The sequence below is a fragment of the Carcharhinus amblyrhynchos genome, chromosome 3 (genome assembly GCF_965287045.1).
Source record: "Carcharhinus amblyrhynchos chromosome 3, sCarAmb.v2.hapA, whole genome shotgun sequence".
Classification (NCBI taxonomy): Eukaryota; Metazoa; Chordata; class Chondrichthyes; order Carcharhiniformes; family Carcharhinidae; genus Carcharhinus; species Carcharhinus amblyrhynchos.
In genome coordinates this window covers 129,363,774-129,370,390 of record NC_137326.1, presented here as the reverse complement: position 1 = coordinate 129,370,390, position 6,617 = coordinate 129,363,774, and positions in this window count along the sequence as shown.

The following is a 6,617-nucleotide window of genomic DNA, read 5'->3' as shown; positions in this document are numbered from 1 at the left end:
ATAGGCTGGCTTTAAATTGAGGATCCTGAACAGCCTTTCCCAAATAGATACCCAAAAGTTTTGGTTTTACCAAAATGGATCTATAATTGTGTGAATGAAATGTATAGAGTGGAAGGACGGGACTGTATTGTCCTCCTTTTCAACTTTTAGATATTGTCTCAATGTGTGTGCCGTTACTCTATAGTCTATAAAGTGAAAACCTTTCTCAGTACAATAATGCCAATTTATTTTTCAAAAGATTTTTGGATGTATTAATCTAACACTAATGTCTGTCGATTTAAAACAAAACTTAATAAAACTCAGCATCTTTCTAAAGTTGCTTATAAAAGAAAATTCTATTTCTTTTTGAGTTTTAGAGTATCAGGGGAAGGCACTGAAAGAAAGGAAGAGTTTCCTAAAGTGCAGGAGAAAAGTGCAAGAGGAACATTGCAGTTGCATTGCACTCTGGCCATTTGTTGGATTAATACTAACACCAGTAGAAGGAAGAGGGTGGGTCAATTACAGTGGGGAAATACACATTTCTAATGAAAATGAAAAGTTGGGGTGGGGGGGGTGAATTAGAATGCATAAAGTGCCAAGTTCATAATAGCCATTATTTCAATTTCAGTAAGTTAGGTATTTTAATTATACATTTTCCATTGTAAATGCTATCAGAGTGCTGCATCAGTGTGTCTTGGAACTTACACTAAATAGTGGTTCCTCCCTCCTGATAAAGTATTGACACAAACAAGGGTATAGACATGTGTTAAGTTTCATCAGTTTAGTCTAGGCAATGAATGTCATTGGAGATCATGGCTAGCCGCCCTCAATGTTTGGACTCCATCCTGATTAAGAGAAGCTAACATGGCATGCTGGATGGTGTATTTACCAAATAAAACAATACTGCAGCCTCTTACAGTATCAGCAGTTACACTTGTTCATAATGTGTTTTATTATGTAGGGCAAAATTTTATTTGCTCATTGAACACTTTGATAAGAAGAGCTGCTATTTCATACCATCAACTTCTATATCAGGTGCCTAATTTTCTGAATAAGTTTTGGCTGTTTTAAAGTTGCTAGATTAGGGCGACATGGTGGCACAGTGGTTATTACTGCTATCTCACAGTGCCAAGGACCGGGTTTGATCCCAGCCTTGGGTCACTGTCTGTGTGGAGTTTGCACATTCTCCCTGCATCTGTGTGGGTTTCCTCTAGGATGCTCCGGTTTCCTCCCACAGTCCAAAGATGTGCAGGTTAGGTTGTATCAGGAGGATTAACAAGGTAAAATCATTGGGTTAGAGGGATAGGATCAGGGTGGATTGTTATTGGTGCAGGCTTGATGGGTCAAAAAGCCTCCTTCTGCATTGTAAGGATTCTCTGAGGATGGAACATTTCCTCATGGAGGAATTATTTTTCCAAACACTTTCAATGGAATTCATTTTTGCTTTCAGATGCAATTTGATGCTGCCATTAATGTAAGCCTACTTGTGACTCATAAACATCATTCTTTAAATCAGGATGTTTACACTGATACAGCCTAACTGTGCACCTCACCTCCTTTATCATCTGATGCCCACTTACTCAATCTTAGTCATAGAGCAATACAGCACTGAAACAGGCCCTTTGGCCCAACCAGTCTATGCCGAACATGGTGCTCTCCCAGCTGGTCCCAACTGCCTGTGTTTGGCCCATTTCCTGCTAATCCTTTCCCATCTATGTCTTTGACATTTTATTTAATATTAAGTATTGTGGAAAATTGGAATTAGATGACCAGGCTAGAATTTAAGTACCATTAAAAGTGAACAGGTCGTAATTTATGAACAGTCAAATAATCGATAAGGAAGCCAACTTATAGCCAACATTATAACTACATGCCTGTTCTATATTTGAAGTGCTGGAATCATGTTTTTTTTTGTATACTTGTATAGAATTGTTCTTCGATTTGTAGTGTCAGTGTAATTCTCAAGTTGCCATGTGCAGTAATGACATAATAAAGACATTTCTGGGATTTGTGCTTTTGTAGTTTAGCCAGATTATTGGTCTTGCTAAATATATTTATACCATTTCACTACAAACATCTACCAGGAAATATTAACAAATGCATGAGTATTTAGTACAACAGCTAGAAAATCTATCAGGACAGAACGTTACTAACTTTGAGCAAGTGACCATCGCTGTATTGACCAAACAGCACGTTGATAAGTCTATGAATGTCCATTTCCTCCAAGTGTCTTTTAGACTGTATAAAGATACATTGAAGAAATTATTTTAAACTATTGTGGAGTTATTAAAGCTTTGTTCTAATTGTTTCTAATAATTTGTATGTCTTGTCCTCTGTGGAATCATATTAATTGTAAATAAATCTTATTTTAGCCCTAACATAATATCTGGGCAGTGTATTATTTAACCACCATTCAGGAGAAGACCCAAAAACGTGGTCTTTAAATCAAACAGCCTATTAACTCATGAATAATATATATTTGTACGAGACACTTCAGGGTATCCTGGCTGCCTCGCAGCACCAGGGTTCCGGGTTCAATTCCAGCCTCAAGTGACTGTGTAGAATTTGCACATTCTCCCCATCTGTATGGATTTCCTCCCACAGTCTAAAGAAGTGTGGGTTAGGTTGATTGGCCATCCTAAATTGCCCCTTACTACTAGAAGATTGAGGGTTATAGGACTAGGACCTGGGTGGGATTGTGGTCCGTACAGACTCACTAGGCTGAATGGCCGCCTTCCATGCTATAGGGATTCTATGATACCAAAATCAATGTAGTCATTTTGCAGTAAGGTGTACACACCAACAAAGATAGACATCTTTTTAATGAAATAATTGTAGTTAAAGACATGCGTTGCCATTTACTTGGCACTTGAGATATTGACTCATGGGTCTGTTTATTTAAACAACCTTTTCTGCTGATTAAGAATGTTTAGGAGAAAGCCTCAAATCATGGGTCTCTGGCACATCATGATGGATGTCTTTTGATGTCTAATCAAACAAAATCAAATTGACTCAAAGAGGAAGTGCCCGAAACAAAATACAACGCGTAACGGAAGTTTAAAACATCAAATTAAAATGTGATTAAAGGGGTCAATAAGACAGCTCAGTCCCTGTGGCGCCCAATGGGCATGAAAAGCATTAATAGTGCCCTCGGCCACCACATGCTTCCCTCTCCAGGGACACCAGGCCACGAAAATAGCCATGCCAGAGGGGCAGTCAGATTGGACGACTCCCTCAGTCACCTGCTGCCTGTACCTGTAGATGGCACACCTTGCCAGGCCCAGCAGCAGGTTCACAAGGAGGTCCTCTTCCTTCCCTGCTCCCCTCCGCACTGGATGCACGGAGATCAGCAACATGGGGCTGAAGTCAAACAAAACATCAACAAATTTTTGAGGAAACTGAACATCATGATGGACAACCCCTTCAAACTTTGCAACAGAAACATTTAATAATAAATTAATTCCTTCCCTCACTAACTTTGCCATTTTAGGAATAAAACAACAACACTGTGAAATGAGATCAGGCAGATTTGCAAAAGTAGCAACGGACAACCTGAGCACTCATGACAATGCCTACCTGATCCTCAGCAAGTCAACCAAAGGAATATCTAACTTTATTCTGACTAATCAAGATTCATACAGGTTTTATGTGTATCATCTTTTACCATTTCTTATATAATTTGAATTGTGTAACATTATAACTTGTCCTTATTTGAAAAACAGCAAATCACGTCACAATTATTAATTAACAAGCCACATGAGGACAAAAGGTTTTGACTTATTTTTCTACTAACTGTTGCATGTACCGTTTTAAGTCAATTATAGGAGGAAAAATAAAGTGGCCTGTTAAGCCTTAAAAAGATAACTATGCATACAATTGTTATATGGATTTTAAATGCATTTTAAAATTGGCCTAATTGTGACAGTGATCTTTTAGTTTAGCAGTCAGCTGATCCTGCCTTGACTAACGTTATTGACCATTATCTCATGTCTGTGAAATGTTTATGCAAGCTTAGAGGGCCTCTCAAACATTAAGGACAATTATTCACACCTTACCTGAGCGTATAAGCATATTTATGATTTATTTACCAGGTTAGTTCTGAGAAGGTCCGGTGGTTTAATGTTGGTGTTCAACTCTCTGGGCCAGAAGCTACAGGTTTCATTTCAGGTCTTGATAGCCACGTAAGGGATGTTCTTAACTTGACCAAACAGATTGATTAACCCTTTTACACACTCGATGGCAGGTGTTAAGAGCAGGAGAGCTTCCTGGTTGACCATACTGCAAAACGCAATGGAAACCACTGCAACCAAGCATAATCACAGAACTATTAGCCCATGGTCGCCAACACCTTTTAAGTCCTGGTACCTGAAGGAGTTTTGAGAATGGGTGCAAGGGTTGACAGACTACAGTTATGTGAATAAGTTTGAGAATTGGGACTGTTCTTGAAGTAGGGAAGATTGAAGGATACCATAGAGGTGATCAAAGCAGGAGGACACTGGACAGAGTAGAGAGAAACTGTCGTCAATAGTGGAAGAATTAAGAAGCAGAAGGGCTAAATTTAAGATGACTGACAAAAGAACCAAAGGCAAAGTTAGGAAAAGCTTTTAAATATAGCAAGTGATGATTCCAAGTGCACTCTCTGAAAGGTTAGTGGGGGCAAATTTAAATCAAATGGAAACCAGCCTTCTAAGTCCCAGAATACATTCAAAAGTTGTCAGGTTTTTTTTTAGAATCTTCAGCTCGCTACATATTTCCTTCAGACAGTTCTTCCTAGGAAGGGCTCTTTGCCAATTAACAAATTTATCAGAATTACTGTCAATTGATTAAATGGGAAAAAAGTTGAATGTTTTATTACAAAAAAATTGTTTATATATTCAAGAATATTTCTGCTTTCATGCAACCGCTACATGGTGTCAGCAATTGCTCAATGGTAGCACTCTGGCCCTGGAAGTCAGAATATTGTGGCTCCCACTCCAGGGCCTTGAGCACAAAATATGGTCACAGACCTTTGGTATAGTGCTGGATATGGAGTCAGAAGTGCTACCTTTTGGATGAGATATTAATCTGAGCCCCCAGTTGCCCTCTCTAGAGGGTTTACCAATTTTGCAGTATCAAAGATGACCAGAAGACTTCTGTTTTTGGCCAATATTCATCCCTAAATTGCTGTTATTAAACACTGCTGTAAATGGCAACAGTCCAAACCACTTCATTTGGACTTGCTGAAAGAAGTGATATAAATTCAAGTTTTCTTTCCCCACTTTTTATTTGTAATTAAGTTTATTTATTTTTTTTAGTGAACTAAAGGCAAAGGTACATTGCCTGCTTTTCAAAGCAGAAGGACATGTTCAGCAACTCATGTCATCTTCCGTACAAATGCAATGTTAAATATTTACATATCCCATTGAAGCCGCACATAAGCTTTCAATTTTTTTTTTAATATATACAGGCGATGAGCCTTCTTTCCGTGAGCACAAGGAAAAGTCCAAATTGTACAAAGTCATCAACTGTCTTGGTCGTCCCAATCTAGTTAATTACATGTCAGGCAGAAAGGACATGTTAAATTAACAACAGAAATTGAAGTGGTTTGAAAGAGCACCCACAACATAGCGGACTGTGAAACGATAATTTAACGCCATTTATTGTGGTTGGGGATTTTTATCAATTGAAGTTATTAATAACTTTCAAGCATAAGACACTGAGCAGAACAGACAATCCTATTTTAGAGTAACACAGTGCCTTCCTTCAAAATCATTGGGGGCCAGGAACCATTGGGCATGAATGCAAACATACAATAACACAAAGACAGCCAGTAAATGATCTCTTCAGGCACAAAGCTTTTAAGATATACTTAATGGGGATGACGCAAAACAGTTTCCTCTATTGCACACATTATACAGAACAGTATAGAATACATTTCGACTGAGTGTTCAGTGGGAAACAAACAGGCACTAGAGTGCAAAGACATTTCTCCTTCCAGCTTTTAAAACTATTCTCGAACAGCCTCTTGGGCCACAGGAAAAATCGCAATCGGTAAATGCAAAGAGAATTGATTCATTGAAAATTTGAAACCCTTACTTCAGAAGATTGCAGAAAGATCAACCTTTCCCAAGGTCAGCGATGGAAAGATGCAACTGAGTCTTTCTCCAAAAGATTTTCATTTAATAACACGAAGTAGCAATTGTGAGGAGAAAAATGAGCTCAGGTATTAGATCCAATAGAGAAGGGATAAATAATTTAAACTTCACAGCTAACAAAATAATGGGAGTTGGAACTAACCTAATTGATTCACCCAATACAAACTGGCATTGCTTATCTTGTCACAGCCTGAACACTTCCACCAAAACCCTGACTGCCTAGGCTGGACAAAAGTAGAATGGTTGAGATGCAGCCCAGTCTCTGATTACAATATATGACTTTATCATTAAGAATGAACACTCCAACTGCATGACTAAATATAAAACACACTAATTTACCCTAAATTTGGCTGTTACTCAACATGTTTTCTAGGCCATCAGCTTATTTATGGTTTAATCAAGTCCTAAGGTGGAATTTGTGCTTATACCAGGTCAGTGAGGGAAGGTGTATAAAGTCATAACTTTTTGATGACGGAAGGAATGGAATAAAGACACAAAGGTAAA